Source organism: Salvelinus namaycush, chromosome 8 (genome assembly GCF_016432855.1).
Source record: "Salvelinus namaycush isolate Seneca chromosome 8, SaNama_1.0, whole genome shotgun sequence".
NCBI classification, from domain to species: domain Eukaryota; kingdom Metazoa; phylum Chordata; class Actinopteri; order Salmoniformes; family Salmonidae; genus Salvelinus; species Salvelinus namaycush.
The window spans coordinates 41252360-41272149 of NC_052314.1; the positions used below are offsets into that span (position 1 = coordinate 41252360).

The 19790-nt window shown below is 42.3% G+C and overlaps 1 protein-coding gene across 2 annotated transcripts in view; it reads right to left on the minus strand.

Moving 5' to 3' along the window:
• Positions 1-11572, minus strand: part of LOC120052675 (influenza virus NS1A-binding protein homolog A-like) — a 36439-nt gene extending 24867 nt beyond the window's left edge. For both annotated transcript variants that reach the window (XM_038999725.1, XM_038999724.1), the window contains exon 1: positions 11227-11572. The gene's annotated coding sequence lies outside the window, so the exon portion shown is untranslated. The remainder of the gene's footprint in view (positions 1-11226) is intronic.
• Between the last annotated feature and the right edge of the window lie 8218 nt (positions 11573-19790).

Below are 19790 nucleotides of genomic sequence, written 5' to 3' on the forward strand. Positions count from 1 at the left end.
TAAACTTTTGACTCACTGGGAATGTGATGAAAGAAATAAAATCTGAAATAAATCATTCACTCTACTATTATTCTGACATTTCACATTCTTAAAATAAAGTGGTGATCCTAACTGACCTAAAACAGGGAATTTTTACTGGGATTAAATGTCAGGAATAGTGAAAAACTGAGTTAAAATGTATATGGCTAAGGTGTATGTAAACTTCCGACTTCAACTGTACCTATGGGGCTAATAGGGGACAAAGTTAAAGCAAATTTACCGCAGGCATTACGCACCAAATGTATTATTACTTGAGTGCTGCCAGCTGTGGGCAGGATTGAAATAAAAGGAAAACTGGCGTACACTTCATTCCGTGACATACACATTATTTTTCCTAAACTCAATTTAGAAAGAGACAGACTATTACCCAAATTACACTATTTACACGAAAATAAATGCTTGACTCAAATGCCATATAGGCCATTTAACGAGAGAAGGTGGTTTTTTGGTTCAGCTACACTTTAAAATAGGGGTTGCTGGTTTCTAGGCAGTGTGGTGGCAGAAGGATTAGAGAACTAAAATGATAAGAACCTGGCTCGATTAGCTTCATGACCTTAACGTGCCTGGACTGTGTTTACTTGAAACAGTCAGATGATGACTGTACCAAGACATATCTGCCATTGCTACCCTAGCGGTCTGTACAGAGTGCCTGTGTGTGCACAGTGTCTCACTACAGACCCAATACAGCTCTATGCAACAGAAAGAGACCGACCAACAGTCCGACAGACAAACTGCTCTTTGTGTGCTGCTGGAAATAATGACGACCATGTCTTCCTCCAGTCCAAGACGGTTCAGACAGAAGAAACAATACACGCGCTCACATTCTTAAAACCGCCACGAAGGCCATGTGTGAAAGAGACTTTTGTAAAACTTTTTCTCTTTTGGGCATCTTGTGCTCAGCTGGTTTGGAAACTGTATGAGTGTGAATGCATAGTTTGTATGTAGGGGCGAGGGTCAGCAACAGGCCAAAAAACATCCTACTAAAGTATTTTAGTTATTGGTCCAAAAATACTAACATCGTCAGGAATTCTGCCTCCAAAACATTTTAGCATTCAGGAAATCTGATCAAGCACTCCAACAAATAGAAAAAAAAGACCTGATCTTGTCTCAATATAGTCAAGGAATTAAGTGATATTGCATTTGAAAGTAACTCTTTTTGGGCCTGGTAGTGGTGAATTTGTAGTGTATAAATTATTATAATTATGTTCCAACTACCCAACCATCCACCCGACAAAAATCGGGCCGCGGCTGAAATCTTGTTGCCTACCCCTGGTGTAGGGCAATGTAGCATTTTAGTTTAGCAAACAACACTTTAGGCACTGCTTTTCCACCGTTTAATCAAATACCAAATAATTAAAATTAGGTGCCATTTGCCAAATTAAACCATTAACCTTGGCGTATCATGATAGCGCAATTGCAGCCAAGCCATCACCTGGTAGTTCTTTGAAAGCTCTTTAGTTAAGATCCCTGGCGGACTTTAAAACCACCCAACTGTCATCTGAAGATAAGTGTCTGTCTGGGATCTCAATTACCATAATATTACCCACAGGACAGACAGCTATCTTCTACTTAACACAAACATATTCCTACATTGTCTTGGTTGCATGCTTAGAGTCGTTGTCCTGTTGGAAGGTGAACCGTTGCCCCAGTCTGAGATCTTGAGCAAGTTTTCATCAAGGATCTCTGTACTTTTCTCCGTTCATCTTACCCTCAATCCTGATTAGTCTCCCAATCCCAACAGCTGAAAAACATCCCCACAGTGTAACGCTGCTACCGCCATGCTTCACCGTAGGGATGGTTCCAGGTTTCTTCCAGGCGTGACACTTAAGCGTTCAGGCCAAAGAGTTCAATCTTGGTTTCATCAGACCATAGAATCTTGTTTCTCATGGTCCGAGACTCCTTTAGGCAAACTTCAAGCCGGCTGTCATGTGCATTTTGGTGGAGTCTTGGTGTTTCCAAACTTCTTTCATTTAAGAATGATGGAGGCCACTGTTCTTGGGGACCTTCAATGCTGCATTGTTGGTACCCTTCCCCAGATCTGTGCCGCGACACAATCCTGCCTCGGAGCGCCACGGACAATTCCTTGGTTTTTGCTCTGACATGCACTATCAATTGTGGGACCTTAAATAGACAGGTGTATATCTTTACAAATCATGTCCAATCAATTGAATGTACCACAGGTGCACTGCAATCCAGGATGATTAATGGAAACAGGATGCACCTGAGCACACAGAAACATGCAAAGCAGATTTCTCCACCAAGTCTTTTAAACAGACGTATCACAACAGAAAACGACTTGAATAATTATTATGAAGTGTGTATGGGGATCAATGACACTCCAGCCAGGAGCATCCAGTGCAGTTCTGTTCAGCAGCCAGACCCCACAGAGGCATGATAAGACGAAAGAACACGCAGATCATATTCATCTCTCTGCCTGCATGCCTTATTAATACAATGAATGATTCACTCTCACTATTGTTGATCACATGCCTTACACAAGTCTTACACAAGAGCATGGTGACTGGAGAGAGGGGGAGTAAGGACAAACTGTACAGGCAAGGAGGGGAGAGAAAGGGGAAGTACAAAGGGAACTATGAAAAATGTATTGCATTGCTGTGGAACAGAACAGAATGTCACATGACTAACGCTACACTACTGAAATCTGGAAAGTGTTTTTGAATCTGGGTGCGTCTCCCGCCTACTCCGTGTGTGTGTGTGTTAGGATGGCGGATATGCTATAGCTTGCATGCAGAATAAGTGACAGAGTTGGCCAGGCGGGTTATAAAATTGAATGTGTGCCCAACTGCGTGTGTGTCCGTGCATAGGTATGTAAGCAAGAGTTGAATCAAGGATCTGTTTGTAGCAGCAGCCATAGCCCCTGTACATATGTGGGTCGGTTGGCCCACTTTACTAGCGGTTATGCAACATAACATCTGGCAGAAGATCCTTCTGAATGCTCCACTGGCTCTCTGCTCCTTTAGGTCCCCCCACCCCCATACTCTAATCTCCATTTACTCCCCCTCCATAGCTTTCTTTCCCAATCAGAGACACTCTTCCTGATTCTGATAAGCATTTTGACTGATGCTATCAAGGCTGCTCTACAAAAGCCAATGAAAAGGTGAATGAGGAGATGCACATTTAAAGTCTTCATAAACCACAGTGAGGTAGAGACCAGTTAGTCTGTCTATATTTCGGGGATAGATTTAGGGCCGTTTCCGACCCAAAAAAATGTTGGTCAACAGAGCCAGTTTGCGTATTTTCCCCCCACATATTTTCCACACGTTTGAATAAAATCAACTATATGTAGGCTAGAGCTTGTCTGATGTTTAAGCACCGCGATTAAAAAAATGAAGACAAATTACTACACTGCTCAAAAAAATAAAGGGAACACTTAAACAACACAATGTAACTCCAAGTCAATCACACTTCTATGAAATCAAACTGTCCACTTAGGAAGCAACACTGATTGACAATAAATTTCACATGCTGTTGTGCAAATGGAATAGACAAAAGGTGGAAATTATAGGCAATTAGCAAGACACCCCCAAAAAAGGAGTGATTCTGCAGGTGGTGACCACAGACCACTTCTCAGTTCCTATGCTTCCTGGCTGATGTTTTGGTCACTTTTGAATGCTGGCGGTGCTCTCACTCTAGTGGTAGCATGAGACGGAGTCTACAACCCACACAAGTGGCTCAGGTAGTGCAGTTCATCCAGGATGGCACATCAATGCGAGCTGTGGCAAAAAGGTTTGCTGTGTCTGTCAGCGTAGTGTCCAGAGCATGGAGGCGCTACCAGGAGACAGGCCAGTACATCAGGAGACGTGGAGGAGGCCGTAGGAGGGCAACAACCTAGCAGCAGGACCGCTACCTCCGCCTTTGTGCAAGGAGGTGCACTGCCAGAGCCCTGCAAAATGACCTCCAGCAGGCCACAAATGTGCATGTGTCAGCATATGGTCTCACAAGGGGTCTGAGGATCTCATCTCGGTACCTAATGGCAGTCAGGCTACCTCTGGCGAGCACATGGAGGGCTGTGCGGCCCCCCAAAGAAATGCCACCCCACACCATGACTGACCCACCGCCAAACCGGTCATGCTGGAGGATGTTGCAGGCAGCAGAACGTTCTCCACGGCGTCTCCAGACTCTGTCACGTCTGTCACATGTGCTCATGTGCTCAGTGTGAACCTGCTTTCATCTGTGAAGAGCACAGGGCGCCAGTGGCGAATTTGCCAATCTTGGTGTTCTCTGGCAAATGCCAAACGTCCTGCACGGTGCTGGGCTGTAAGCACAACCCCCACCTGTGGACGTCGGGCCCTCATACCACCCTCATGGAGTCTGTTTCTGACCGTTTGAGCAGACACATGCACATTTGTGGCCTGCTGGAGGTCATTTTGCAGGGCTCTGGCAGTGCACCTCCTGGCACAAAGGCGGAGGTAGCGGTCCTGCTGCTGGGTTGTTGCCCTCCTACGGCCTCCTCCACGTCTCCTGATGTACTGGCCTGTCTCCTGGTAGCGCCTCCATGCTCTGGACACTACGCTGACAGACACAGCAAACCTTTTTGCCACAGCTCGCATTGATGTGCCATCCTGGATGAACTGCACTACCTGAGCCACTTGTGTGGGTTGTAGACTCCGTCTCATGCTACCACTAGAGTGAGAGCACCGCCAGCATTCAAAAATGACCAAAACATCAGCCAGGAAGCATAGGAACTGAGAAGTTGTCTGTGGTCACCACCTGCAGAATCACTCCTTTTTTGGGGGTGTCTTGCTAATTGCCTATAATTTCCACCTTTTGTCTATTCCATTTGCACAACAGCATGTGAAATTTATTGTCAATCAGTGTTGCTTCCTAATTGGACAGTTTGATTTCACAGAAGTATGATTGACTTGGAGTTACATTGTGTTGTTTAAGTGTTCCCTTTATTTTTTTGAGCAGTGTATATCAGATTGATATAGCCTAACCAGAAAAAAAATGTCCAGATGCTTCTCCTCCCGCTGGTCTTCACATTGTGCCTTTACGCTCCTAAATGCCAGTAATAGGCTACACCAGCAGTCGGCAACCTTTTCCACTTGGAGTGCCAAGTTATAATACCATTTCTACTGATCTGTGTGCCAGTTATTTTGTTTGAAATGCACATTCATTTAACTCATAATAAAGTCTTTGATTGATATATATCAAACTCAATGTCATGTGGTTAATCAAAATGCTATCTAAAAGTAACTTCTAGTGCCATTGCCGATACGTAAAAGTCGCCGACATAATGCCAACAAATAAAAACATTGCAGTCCACAGGTATAAAATATCCTGATAAAAATAAATATCCTATAAAATCCCATTGACTATGCATGGCCTGTTTGAAACATTGTATCAACAATTAACTTGGTCTGGCCTAAATCTTGTGCTAGCAAACTTGCCTTTGAGGTGTCTCACTGAAATGTTCTTACTCTTTCAAATGACTATTCAACTTGTTGACTGCTCGATTCACACAGCAGACATTGTGGGCTAGGTTAGGAATGCTGTGCTGCACATGTAGCGCAAAATTTTACGTGCTGTCATTACGTCATGTACCTACGTTATATAGGTCGTTTCAGTTGGCCATTGTGAAAGATTAAAATGTGATGTCACGAGTGATATGCTAACTACATCGCAGGAATCGAAATGGAACTATGAAGATGTGAAATCATGCTTAGCAACGTAGCTACCTTGCTAACTACATCGGCTCTACAACGAGTCATCAAAATATATAACACCTCTTCAAATGACTGGATTTGGCTATTTCAGCCACACCCGTTGACAGCTGTATAATAAAATCGAGCACAGACATGCAATCTCCATAAACAAACATTGAAAGTCACTGAGCTCTTCAGTAAGGTCAAAGTGGCACCGTCATAGGATGCCACCTATGCAACAAGTTAGTCAAATTTATGCCCTGCTAGAGCTTCCCCGGTCAACTACAAGTGTTGTTATTGTGACGTGAAAATGTCTTGGAGCAACACCAGCTCAGCCGCGTAGGAGGTAAGCCACACAAGCGCACAGAACAAGACGGCCAAGTGCTGAAGAGCATATCCTGGGTTGCGACACTCACTACCGAGTTCCAAACTGCCTCTAGAAACAACATCAGCACAAGAACTGTTCATGAAATGGGTTTCCATGGCAGAGCAGCCACACACAAGCCTAAAAATCGCAATGTCAAGCGTCGGCTGGAGTGATGTAAAGCTCACCACTATTGGACCTTGGATCAGTGGCAACGCGTTCGTTGGAGCTAAGATTTACGCTTTACCAACTGGCAGTCCGACAGACGAATCTGGGTATGGCGGATACCAGGAGATCGTTACCTGCCCCAATGCACAGTGCCAACTGTAAAGTTTGGTGGAGGAGTAATAACGGTCTTGGTCTGTTTTTCGTGGTTTGGGCTAGGCCCCTTAGTTTCAGTTAGAGTTGCACATTCTGGCCAGGTCGCAGTTGCAAATGAGAACTTGTTCTCAACTAGCCTACCTGGTTAAATAAAGGTGAAATTCTGGGGAATATTCAGAGGTGGAAACACTGTGGGAATATATAGGAATTAACATAAATATATGCAAATTAATACCATTTAAATGTAGATGTTTTTTGCATTGGATCTATTTACCATATCATATGGAGACAGAAACATAAACCTTATCATAACTAGACATAATTGCAAATGATTAAATCCTTCCAATAGAAATAAAAAAAACTATTTAGTTATGAATTGAACTTTTAATTAAATGAGTTGACTCTTCACATGGGATGATCTCACTGAACAACAAAAGGGAATATTGAATGATCCCAATGATCCATCGCATCTCCCAAAAGCATTTTCAACATACATCTGTAAAATTACAGTCCAGAAACTGAAGCTTTGGTTGTCTTCCTCTCAGGTCTTCTCCCTGGAACATGGAACATTGAATGGCCTAGTTACAGTTGACTTAAATCTGCTTGAAAATCTAATGGCAAGAATTGAAAATGGCTGTCTAGCAATGATCAACAACCACCTTGACAGGGCTGGTTATTGTATATATATATATATATACACACACACATATATATATATACATATAGTATGCTTTTGGGTAGTAGTTAATTGTCCAATTGCTGCAACTCCCGTACAGACTCGGGAGAGGCAAAGGTCGAGAGCCATCCGCCCTACGAAACATGACCCTGCCAAGCCTTGACACACTGCTCGGTTAACCCAGAAGCCAGCTGCACAAATGTGTTGGAGAAAACACTGTACAACTGGCAACCAAAGTCTGTGTGCATGCGCCCGGCCCGCCACAAGGAGTCGCTAGAGTGCGATGAGATACGTAAATCCCAGGCGTCCAAACCCTCCGCTAACCCGGACAACGCTGGGCCAATTGTGCGCTGCCTCATGGGTCTCCCGGTCCCGACACAGCCTGGGATCGAACCCGGGTCTGTAGTGACGCCTCAGACCTTAGACCGCTGTGCCACTCCGGAAGCCCCAACAGAGCTCGTTTTAAAAAGAATAGTAGGCAAATATTGTACAATCCCTGTTTCCAAAGCTCTTAGAGACTTACCCAGAAAGACTAAGATTTAAATCGCTGCCAAAAGATTATTTTAACATGTATTGACTCAGGGGGTTGAATACTTATCCAAATATATTATTGCTTTATTTTCCAGGAATTAAAAAAGGTTCTACATTTTCTTTCACTGAGAGTATTTTGTGTAGATCGCTGACAAAAAAAAAGACAAATCCATTTTAATCCAACTTTCTAACAAAATGTGGAAAAAGTAAAGGGGCGTGAATACTTTATAGCAAAATATAACTCAAATTGTATTTAGAATTTAAATGTAATATCTTACGTTGTTCTTTTCTATAACCGTTTTGTACTTCGTCATGTATTTGTACATTTTATGTGGACTCCATAAACAGTAGCTAACAGGGATCTTAATAAACTAAACTGTAAAGGGATAATGTGTTTCTGTAAGGAAGTTATTTACTTTTCCCATGATTCAATTAATATTTCACCAAATATGTATTTTTCTCATCTTATTTTAGTCCAGAAGACAAAGGATCTAGGCATTGAAAATAAAGACCTACATGTACACCCCAGACCTCCAAAGAGCTATTTTGGGGGAGTGAGGAACATCTGACCAGGGGATGCCAAGAAGAAGCCTAGGCCTAAAAACCTTACTTATGAGACAGGACAACTAGCTACTGCCACATTGTACAACATAAATGTCACTCACTCAGATGACAAGATGGCAAGACTACTGTTACTGCTACCACAGAAAATATCTCAATGGTTGGAAATACTAAGACTGAGTTGGCGGGTTTGATGATCCTTTGTTGTGCATCTCTACAGATTTGAAGAAAAACGGCAATGGTTCAGTTTTCGCCAGCATGCTAGCCTAACTAACACTATAACAGCCCATTGGATGCGACGCCTAGCATTGGGGTGAGTAGCTACCGGAAGTGTTGTTGAAACCAATGGGTTGCTTCACTATTAGCATTTTTTAAAAGTGTCACATACACCAGATAGGTACATTGAAAGGTGCTGTTTTACAGGGTCGGACATTGTAGTATGGTACCTCTGGAGTAAATTTGGTGCCTTGCTAAAGGACAGAGATTTTTCACCTTACCGCTATGCTACATGCCCGCCCCCTAGCATGCTGACAAAAACAGAAGTTTAATTATAAACTGAAATACTACTAATCTTCTCAATTCACCTTTCATCATTTCGGGATGATTAGGAGTGCAACAACATATTCCATCCCTAGATTGAGTTAAATTTGCCAAAAGTCCAGACCAGTAAACTGTACCTTTCATTTAATAATAATAATGTAGAAAGCCATGATAAATTGTAGCAACCTATCAATCTCAAAAAGGAAAAAGACTAATTGTAGACCTACCCGTGTTGCCATGCTGCCGACCCAGTTGGTGGGCAGTGTCAACGAGTGTAACCACCGCCCCTCGCAGATGATGGGTCCAACACCCAATCTGAAGCAGTTCTATTGGCTGGCTCAACATGTCTGTCGCTGAGACTGGTCTCTGGGCGTGCACATAGCGTACAGTGGAGCATGCTTGCATCAGATTGTGCAAGCGAGAGACATCAGACCACAGCGCTGTGACTAGCTTGTCAGTCTACCCCAGTCCCATAACACAAGCATGTAGGTCAGCGGAGCCAAAACCTCATTAGCTGGCATGACTTCACACTACCAACTATGCACACACAAAAACAAACACAAAGGACATGGCAATTACTGTGTATTACGAAAGAGGCCTCATCAGGAAAAGATCACAAACGGATATTTTTGTTTGGTAGCCTGCCTGCTAAACTTGCCAGGGCCTCACGATAGCAATGGAACTTAGCGTTTTAACGATGCATCTTTCCTACAACGGCCGAATATGTAATATAGTTTCACAAAAAACACCACACAGAGAGAACGTTCGCTAAGTGCATCGTTGGGAAAAGCAGCGCTGCTCTCGGATCAGTTTCCCCCATTAAAATCTTACCTTAACATTATAATTTTCACAACACTGATGACGGATCAGCTCCTAGAGAAATCTCACATATGGATGCAAATATTGAGGGGTCTAAATCTAATACTTACCCTATAATAATGCTCTAAATCAAGATTTGGCACAACATTGTGGACATTTCGTTACATATCAAAATATATTGAGGCAAAATTCACAGCGAGTAGCCTAGAATTAGCAAAATTGAACTCAATTAAATGAATAGGAAATGTACTTAAATATTATTTAATTATGTAGGCCTATGTAGCCTATTCTTATTTTAATGCAGTCATCTCAGTCCTCATTTGAAGCATATTCATATCCTTTGCTTATTTGTAACAGTTGCAAATACATTGGCAACTTTGTATTTGTTGTCAGCTTCCTTGTGTTTGTGAAGTTATCAGCAGTCAGTGACAGATCTTGATTCTACGTTTAGCGGATATCTGCATGTAAAGGGTTTAAGGAAAAACAAATATCTAACGGCGCACTTAGCTGTTACACATGTGGTCTGAGGCAGTGGGTAAATACCAAGCGTTTTCAATTGCAACTTTAACAATGGTATCGGTAATTACTCTGACATTTAATGATGCTCCTACATAGGTTCTAACAATACATTTAGCCTTGAGATGGCTCAGCTGACAATTTTTTTTCTTTGCCAGCCAGTGATGAGGACATGCCTAACCAGCAGATCCGATCCACTTGCTTAGAGCTGCACTAGGGTCAGACAGGATTCCTGATTAAATTAAGACTGCAGAACTGGCACAGATATGGCTCTGAAAAACGTACCTCAATCCAGGGATAACAAATGCATTTTACTACGAATTAACCCAACTGTTACACCAATATGATTGAACAACTGCTAGTTTAAGTAAACTGCTTTTGTTGTCCTCATGCTAGCTAACAGTAGCATTATGGAATGGCACGTGGCTTTGAACAACAAAGGAGCTGATTGGCTGACAATGGATTCAAAAATGGCAGCTGTGGCTTCTGCTACCTAACATGAGGACGAAAAGGACAGTTTTGTGGAAAAATGTCATTCCTTCAATCTTCTCGGTGTAGCAGTTGGGCTAATGGGACAATTCGGAGTACACTGCATTTCTCATCCCTGGATTAACGTACGTTTTCAGAGCCATATCTCACACAGAAATCCTCTCCGACCCTAGTGTAGTTTTATGCAAGGGGTCGGATCTGCTGGCTAAGGACATGCCTTGACAAAAGCACATTCACAAATCAAGCTATTTCTCATTAAAACAGGAATAACTTTCTAGATACTAATTATAGACTAGGTAAAAGCTGCAAACAGTTAAAACAATTGGTATGCGGTGTAGCACAGTCCATCGACATATTTCTTTTTTTTTTTTAAATGTACTCGCGCTAACCACTGTCACTGCAGCCAACGACAAATTGTAGATATTCATTCTGCGGTTGTCCACTCACTACAAAGCGGGAATATGCAACATCAATGATTCAATGTAAAACATGTAGGCTACAGTGCGGTAAAACCAGTCTAGATTTAGAATAACTTGCCGACAGAGGTCAGCATATTAAAAATAAAACAGGCAAGCAAGCAACCTCGTGTTAAATGTAACGTTACACATTTCCCAGTAGGCTAGCCTTGGCCTACGACATAACGTTACAGTACAACATCTACCAACAATGACAATACGCTAAATTCGAAAGAAATAAAACCTTACCTGGGGCTTTTGACAGCGGGTGGTGGTAGACATATTTAATGGAAATTCAGAGTTGTGTGGGTACGGTACAGTTTTCGGACAGGTCCCACTCTTTTCTCTCCAATGCGACCGAAGAGAAAACAAGGCGCGACAACGGGGGCGACTCGAGCACGTTCACAAAAGCCAGGGCGAAGTGCCAACAAAGGTAGTGGAAAACTGACGATAGTTCACTCAGGCAGTTTACCATTTGTAGAAAAAATGCAATGTTAGTTCTGGTGTGTCTCCCATAAAACCCAATGCAATAGCAGATGGGTCTGGTCTACTTAGTTCATTGAATCATAAGTGCGAGTGGGGTGTCCCTCTTCCGTCTCTGGGGCCACCCCCACACGTACCACACGTAGCAATACCCAAGATGGAGCAAGGAGCCAGAGATTCCACCGAACGTATAACTGTGGAGCATCCGGTTGGCGTTTCCACACTACCAAATATGATGATGAGAGGAAGCCCAGCGGCCGGCAGTAGGATGTATTTGATTAACTTTTTTTTCCTCACCTTTATTTAACTAGGCAAGTCATTTAAGAACAAATTATTATTTACAATGAAGGCCTACACCGGCCAAACCCTGATGACGCTAGTCCAATTGTGTGCCTCCCTATGCTCTTTTTTTTCATCGATGAAACATTTGATATCAATACAGTTTTCTGTTCCACCCAAAAAATATGTTACAAACAGAGTAAACTAGCTTGTAAGATCTCAGTAGCTTGTGCTTGGCTCTGCCCCCCTCGTTGCTTGTTCTGCCCACTATGACTACTTTGTTCCGATTGGAAATGACAGACTGTGGTCTATCTTGGGTTAGTTATAAAGGTCTTTGGTTAAAATAGCCTAGCCTGCCTATAGTAGTTGTGGTCAAAAATAAATAATCATGTTTTTAAGCAAAAAAAAACTATTTGTCACGTGAGAATGTCCCTAGGACTGTATGTAAGTGATCTGAGTGGGGAGAAGAAGGGCACCAAAGTGGTACATTAATCACAGTGTGGAAAAATCCACCAGAGCAGAAGGGCCTAATGAGAGGGAAATGTAGCCTAACCTGAAAACAAGCTTTTATTGGCAGAGAGGTTTGGAACTGATCTATTATGCATCATACCAACTGTATTTCTGTATTTTGAAAGTTATATATCTTCAAAACTTGATTGCTGACATGCAAAACATTTTAGGACTATATAAACAATGCAATAACGAATCACATACCAAAATATAGTTTTGGGGTTGAATTTTCTTTAATGCTGAGTGTCAAGCAGAGTGGCATCATGTCCAATTCTCAACTAGGCATTGAACCCCAACCTTTAAATCTCGGGGTGTACTTTTTAACCACAAGGCCAAGGCAGTTATTTAAAAATATATAGGCCATTATAATTTCTGCATACTTTCTATCAAGTTTTATACATTCAATAAGGGATGCACCAATTTGAATATTGAGGGCCAATACCAATATCCTATTTCCTTTTTCATTTTATGGCTTTTCTAGCACAGATAGAAATTGCAATCACGTTTATTCGTAGGCTAATAAGAAAAAATGCAAAATTATTTGATTACATTTTTTTTATATGCATTCAAAAGGATTTGGAAAGTTCACGAAAACATTAGGGAAGATCATCAGGTAGGATATCTGCCTTTGTAGAAACGTGGTCGGAGTTTATATCTGTGCTAGAAAAGCCATGAAATTAAAAAGGCAACATGAATGGCGCCGGAAGAGATGCCTGCCGTATTACGGTCTCCTAACCAATTGTGCTATTGTTTGTGTCTTTTTGTGTTATTTGTAACTTATTTTGTTCATAATGTTTCTGCCACTTTCTCTTATGACCGAAAAGAGCTTCTGGATATCAGGACAGCGATTACTCACCTCGTACTGGACGAAGATTTTTTCTTTAATGAGTCGGACGCAAAGGATTTACTTCAGACACTCGACAAGGCCCAAATCCCTGTCATTCGCATGAGAAAGAGATGGAGATATCGAGGACATAGGTTGGGGTGCCTTGTAAGGATCCGACGGCAAGTGGGTAATCTGCCTCTACCATCAGTCATATTAGCCAACGTACAATCATTGAATAACAAAATAGACAAGCTACGATCATGAAAATCCTACCAACGGGACATTAAAACTAATAGTTTATGAGTCGTGGCTGAACGATGACACGGAAAACATACAGGGTTTACGCTGCATCAGCAATATAGAACAGCTGCCTCCGGTAAGACAAGGTGTGGCAGTCTGTGTATAACAGCTGGTGCATGAAATCTAATATTAAGGAAGTCTTGTGGTTTTTCTCTGAGGTAGAGTATCTCATGATAAGCTGTAGACCACACTATTTACCAAGAGTTTTCATCTATATTTTTCATAGCTGTCTATTTACCACCACAAACCGATGCTGGCACTAAGACCGTACTCAATGTACTGTATAAGGCCATAAGCAAACAGGAAAACGCTCATCTAGAGGCGGCGCCGTTTCACCTCATTTCTACCAGCATGTTAAATGTGCAACCGGGGGAAAAAACACTCCAGACCACCTTTACTCCACACACAGAGATGCATACAAAGTTCTCCCTCGCCCTCCATTTGGCAAATCTGACCATAATACTATCCTCCTGATTCCAGGTTACAAACAACAAAACTAAAGCAGGAAGCACCAGAGACTCGTTCAATAAAGAAGTGGTCAGATGACACAGATGCTAAGCTACAGGACTGTTTAGCACAGACTGGAATATGTTCTGGGATTCTTCCAATGGCATTGAGGAGTACACCACATCAATTCATCAGTGCATCGATGACATAGTCCCCACAGTGACGGTACGTACATACCCCAACCAGAAGATATGGATAACAGGCAACGTCCACACTGAGCTAAAGAACAGAGCTGCCGCTTTCAAGGACAGTGACTCTAACCCGGACGCTTATAAGAAATGCCTCTATGGCCTCTGACGGAACATCAAACAGGCAAAGCGTCAATACAGGACAAAGATTGAAATGTGCCCTCAATGCTCATCACTAAACTAGGGACCCTGGGACAAAACACCTCCCTCTGCAACTGGATCCTGGAATTCCTGAGGCTGGGTAGGTAACAACACATCTGCCACTTTGATCCTCAACACGTGTACCCCTTAGGGGGGCGTGCTCAGTCCCCGCCTGTACTCCCTGTTCACCCATGACTACATGGCAAGGCACGACTCCAACACCATCATTAAATTTGCTGACGACACAACAGTGGTAGGCCTGATCACCGACAACAATGAGACAGCCTATAGGGAGGAGGTCAGAGACCTGGCCGTGTGGTGCCAGAATAACAACCTCTCCCTCAACGTGATCATGACAAAGAAGATGATTGTGGACTACAGGAAAAGGAAGACCGAGCACTCCATTCTCATCAATGGGGCTGTAGTGGAGCAGGTTGAGAGCTTCCAGTTCCTTGGTGTCCACATCACCAACAAACTATCATGGTCCAAACACACCAAGACAGTCGTGAAGAGGGCACAACAAAGCCTATTCCCCCTCACAAGACAGAAAAGATTTGGCATGGATCCTCAGATCCTCAGAAAGTTCTACAGCTGCACCATCGAGAGCATCCTGACTGGTTGCATCACTGCCTGGTATGGCAACTGCACGGCCTCTGACCGCAAGGCACTACAGAGGGTAGTGCGTACGGCCCAGTACATCACTGGGGCCAAGCTTCCTGCCATCCAGGACCTCTATACCAGGCGGTGTCAGAGGAAGGCCCTAAAACTTGTCAACGACTCCAGCCACCCTAGTCATAGACTGTTCTCTCTCCTACCGCACGGCATGGGGTACCGGATCGCCAAGTCTAGGTCCAAAAGGCTTCTTAACAGATTCTACCCCCAAGCCATAAGACTCCTGAACAGCTAATCAAATGGCTACCCAAAGTATTTGCTTTGTTCCCCCACCCCCTCGTTTACGCTGCTAGTAGCGTTATCTATGCATAATCAAATTAACTCTATTACCCCAATTATCTTGACTAACCGTTTCAGTGTACAAAATAACTGTAAACTAAGATGACGTTTTGCAAATCCAAGTAGTTTTCCATATTGATTCAATGTCATGTCATAAAATAGATAATTTTTTTGTGGAAAGAAGGGTGATTCAACCAGTTTGTGCTCAGTGGGTAGTGGGTCTTATGTGACACAGCAATTCATAATGCTGCACCCATCCTCTTTCTTACCTTTGCACTGCTGGGTCTGCTGAGTCTGAGCACCAGCTGAAAAGATGGATAAATCTTTTGGGGGAGGGCAAGAGGAAAGATTGATAAACATACTGAGGGAATTCATACTCACTTCACAATCTGAACTTCTCATCTAGTGGTCTCTCTCTCTCTCTCTCTCTCTCTCTCTCTCTCTCTCTCTCTCTCTCTCTCTCTCTTTCTCTCTTTCTCTTTCTCTTTCTCTTTCTCTTTCTCTTTCTCTCTCTCTTTCTCTCTCTCTTTCTCTCTCTCACCTTTGCATTTTGCTGGCTGGAGCGTTTTCTTCTCTTGGTTTATGTCATCTCTCTCAGCTGTATTTCCATCATGTTGGAGTTGTGTACACGCTTTCTTTTCCTCAATGTCCACTCTCCACTTTGTCCATTCGTCTTTACCTATGTACTCATTGTCACTATCCATTGTTCCCTCACTATCATAGTCACTCTCTGACCAGTCAATGTCCAGGTCCTGTTCACCTTTGACCTTTGCTGCCTGGTCTGTCTGAGTGTCGTTTGTCTTTCCTTCAATTGCTAGTTGATCCTCACCTGGGCCCTGAGTCTTAACCGTTGCCGCTGCGAAAATTGAAAAATCTTTCATCCTCACTGTGTCTTCCACCCTCTTTCTTTCCTCCTTCTCCTCCTCCATCGTGGTCTTCTCTGCATGCTGTCTTTCCATCTTTATCATCCTCTCCTCCAACTCTCTAATTTTCCCAAACATTTCATTCTTCATGTCTTCCAGTTTCATTTCCTCCTCATGCTTTCTCATATCTTCTCTAATCTGACTCTCAAGTTCTCTCTCCTCCTCCCTCTCCTCCAGCTGTCTCATTTGTTTCTCCATGTGTGTCATATTTTCTTCTGCAATCTGTCTCTGCTTCTTTTCTTTCCTTAGGTCCTCTTCCAGTCTCTTCATTTTAATTTCCTCCTCATGCTTTCTTTCCTCTTCTCTTTTTCTCATATCTTCTCTAATCTGACTCTCAAGTTCTCTCTCCCCCTCCCTCTCCATCATTTGTTTCTCCATGTGTGTCAATTTTTCTTCTGCAATCTGTCTCCGCCTCTTTTCTTTCAGGAGTTCTCTCCTGTCTCTTTCCCTTGCTTCCTTAACACACTTTTCTCCCATATTATTTTCATCTTCCTTTCTCTCTTCCAGGTCTCTTCTCTTTCCATCACTCAGTTTCTTCGTTAGACTGGTTTGCTTTTTCAGCATCTGCTGTTCTTCTCCCATCTTTCTCTTTCTCTTTCCTTCTTCCACCTTTCTCTTTGCCTTCCTTTCTGCTTTCATCCATTCCTCTTCCTTTCGGTAGTCTTCTTCCTTCCTGTAAAACTCTTTCCATTCCTCCATGCTCTTCTTTTTAGATATCTCCCACTCATCTCTCTCCTCCTGTCTCTTCTTCTGGAGCTCCATCTGTTTCTCTACCTTCTGCCTCTCAGATTTCTCCCTGAACCTCCTCCACTCCTCCTCCATCTCTCTCGTCCTTTCCCTCATTCTAATTTCCATTAACAGCAACTCTTCATCCTTCATCTGATTTATTTTTGCAAGCTCCTTCTTCTCCTCCCTCTTCATCCTCTCAAGTCTGTCCCTCTCCACCTCCTTCAACACCTTCTGTCTATTCATCTCCAGATGCTGGTAATCCTGCTGTTGTCTCTCTTCTCCATACATCTCCATCTTCTGTCTCTCTATCTGTCTCGTCTCCTCCATACAGGCCCATTGCTTTAGCAGGCCCACCTCTTTCCTTAGCAGGCCCACCTCAAAATGCCAGTCGCTCTGACCAATACTCTGCACTTCCATAACGAATGAGCTCTAAAAGAGAGTTCGTAAATGTTAGCATCCTGCAGAATGCTGCTAAAGGAAAACAAATCCTTAAACAATCTAAAGACGTCATCGGCATCAAGCACATCACTTTTAACAGTTCCATCTTTCCTTTTTACCCAATTGCCAAAGATGAATTTGACCTTAATGTACAGTATATTCCAAATTGACAGAAATTGTATTATTGTTAAAATTACTGACAATTTCCCCTGCAGATTGTCAATTGGAAGTTTATTTTACTTCTGTGTCTTTGTGCAAACTTCTAAAATCCTTCTGCAAACTACTCTCATATAAATAGAATGTGTAGAATGGAAATATCCCCTCAGACCCCGGCAATTTGACTGCACCCTCTCACGGTTACACTCAAAATGGCTAGCTTGGCATTGTTATACACAATTGCCATTGTTATTTGAAACGCCATGGCAAGGACTTCTCATTGAAATGTGTGTAATGTCAGTTGACATTAAATAATGAGCACAATACAATCCTGTACTTCTTGGTTAATGGAGGACACTTCCTGCTTTGCTAAGGGTGCACCCATCAGCACGACATTGAATTGAATAGGGATGTCCTTTCTAGCAATTATATTTCTATTCCTGCTCTAACCATCTCTAGAATATCACCTCTCAACCATATTTTGACCATAGAGATCCTATTAAATTACTAGAGGGGCTACGTCATAAACTATCAAAGTTCCATAATGGGGTGAAAATGGCAGCCATCTTGGTCAGGGAGAAATCCAAAACCAGTCTAATTGGAATGAATGGCTGTAGCGGCATAGGTGATGCATTTCCTGCTTTTACTTATGCAGGAAAATAAAAGTAAGGCATGTGATGTAATGAAATTATAGTCAACCTAAAATGTTGTCATATAACTAATTGGAAATACAGTTTTTATACCAATTGTTTTACACAATATCCTATCACAGCACTGGGAAACCATGGTTAACCAACTCCCTGACCAACATGGCTGACTTTTGGACAATCATAAGAAGGCTCATTTCCATTCTAGTATTCTAATTCCTAATTCTATGAAATTGACATTGTGTTTCACACTGTGACATCACACATTGTGTCTCACACAATAGCAATGTAACGTTTGGCTGAATTGGCTCAGTAGTGTGAAAAGGGTATATAGCCCTCTGTACCTCTAACCTCTTAGCAGTAAGAACCATAGCACACTATCATGGATGAGGGAAGATGTGTGGACGGGTGCTGAGGAATATTTTTCTCCGCTCAAAGGCCTAGTGCACTAATTTGGTGTAAAAATACATTTGTAATAATAAAAAATAAAACATGTATTTATTTATTACAATGTATCAGGGGGTGCTGCAGCACCCCTACTTCCTGCGGCTATGTATCCTGTGATTATAGTGACAGTATTTCCAAAAAACATAACCTCCCAGTTTCCCTAAACACAATTGACATGCATTCATTCAAACTACTATTAAAGCATTTAACCTATGCGGTGTCTTTCATCAATGCCTACATTTCTAGTGTCTCTAATACAATATTTTGCATCTCACCATAAGACTGCCCTGTATCCAAACTTAAAAAGCTGTGACCAACCAATTATGCAAACTTCTCTTTATACTATAGATTTTGTGTAAATCTTTTCAAAATGTTTATAGTACAGTACACTATGCTGTTAATGCAAACCAATCTTTAACCAAGAAAATATTAATTTAAACATAAGACAGGAGTTAGATACTCGCAGTAGGCTAAGGATTTCTATCATATTTACCTAAAACCGTCCTCTCCATTATAGTAGATTCACCATAACTTTTGGAAAAATGTATAAACATGACTTACCAATATGATGACCGTCTCCAACTAACCTTCTCTAGGAATGTTCTCCCACCTAAGATTCTAGCCTAATAGCAAGAGGATTCTATCTTCTTATGACCGCATGATCCATTATGACATCACTCTAAGAACGCAATTACTCATCCTCAATGCTTCACTGTGTACAACTACAGACTCCAAGTTCATTGTTTTATTTATTTCACCTTTATTTAACCAGGTAGGCCAGTTGAGAACAAGTTCTCATTTACAACTGCAACCTGGCCAAGATAAAGCATAGCAGTGCGACAAAAACAACACAGAGTTACACATAAACAAACGTACAAATCAGATATTTTACAGGTCAAAAGACCATTTAGTGAAAAAAAGATCAGAATTGGGCTGCCTGTGTAAACTGAGCCATAGTACGACATCCCTTGTCACCTGAGATTCAGACGAGGAGCAAACATAGAGACAGGGGACTCCTCTTTGTGTCTGTGGCATTATAGCGTCTAACAGCATTGGCAGTGCCATTGAGGCTATCTCCATTTTGAAGAAGTAATTTTTCTTCTTCATGATTGGCTGATCCGTCAAGATGACCGTTGGACATGACTACAACAAGTTCACCAGGAAAGATCAGCCAATGAAGTGGAAGTCCCACCCAGTTGACTACATTGAAATGGTGGAAGCCCTCAATGGCACTACCCATGCTAATACGGACTTTTAGCATCGATCATTCTCCTATGGGAGCAAAGCA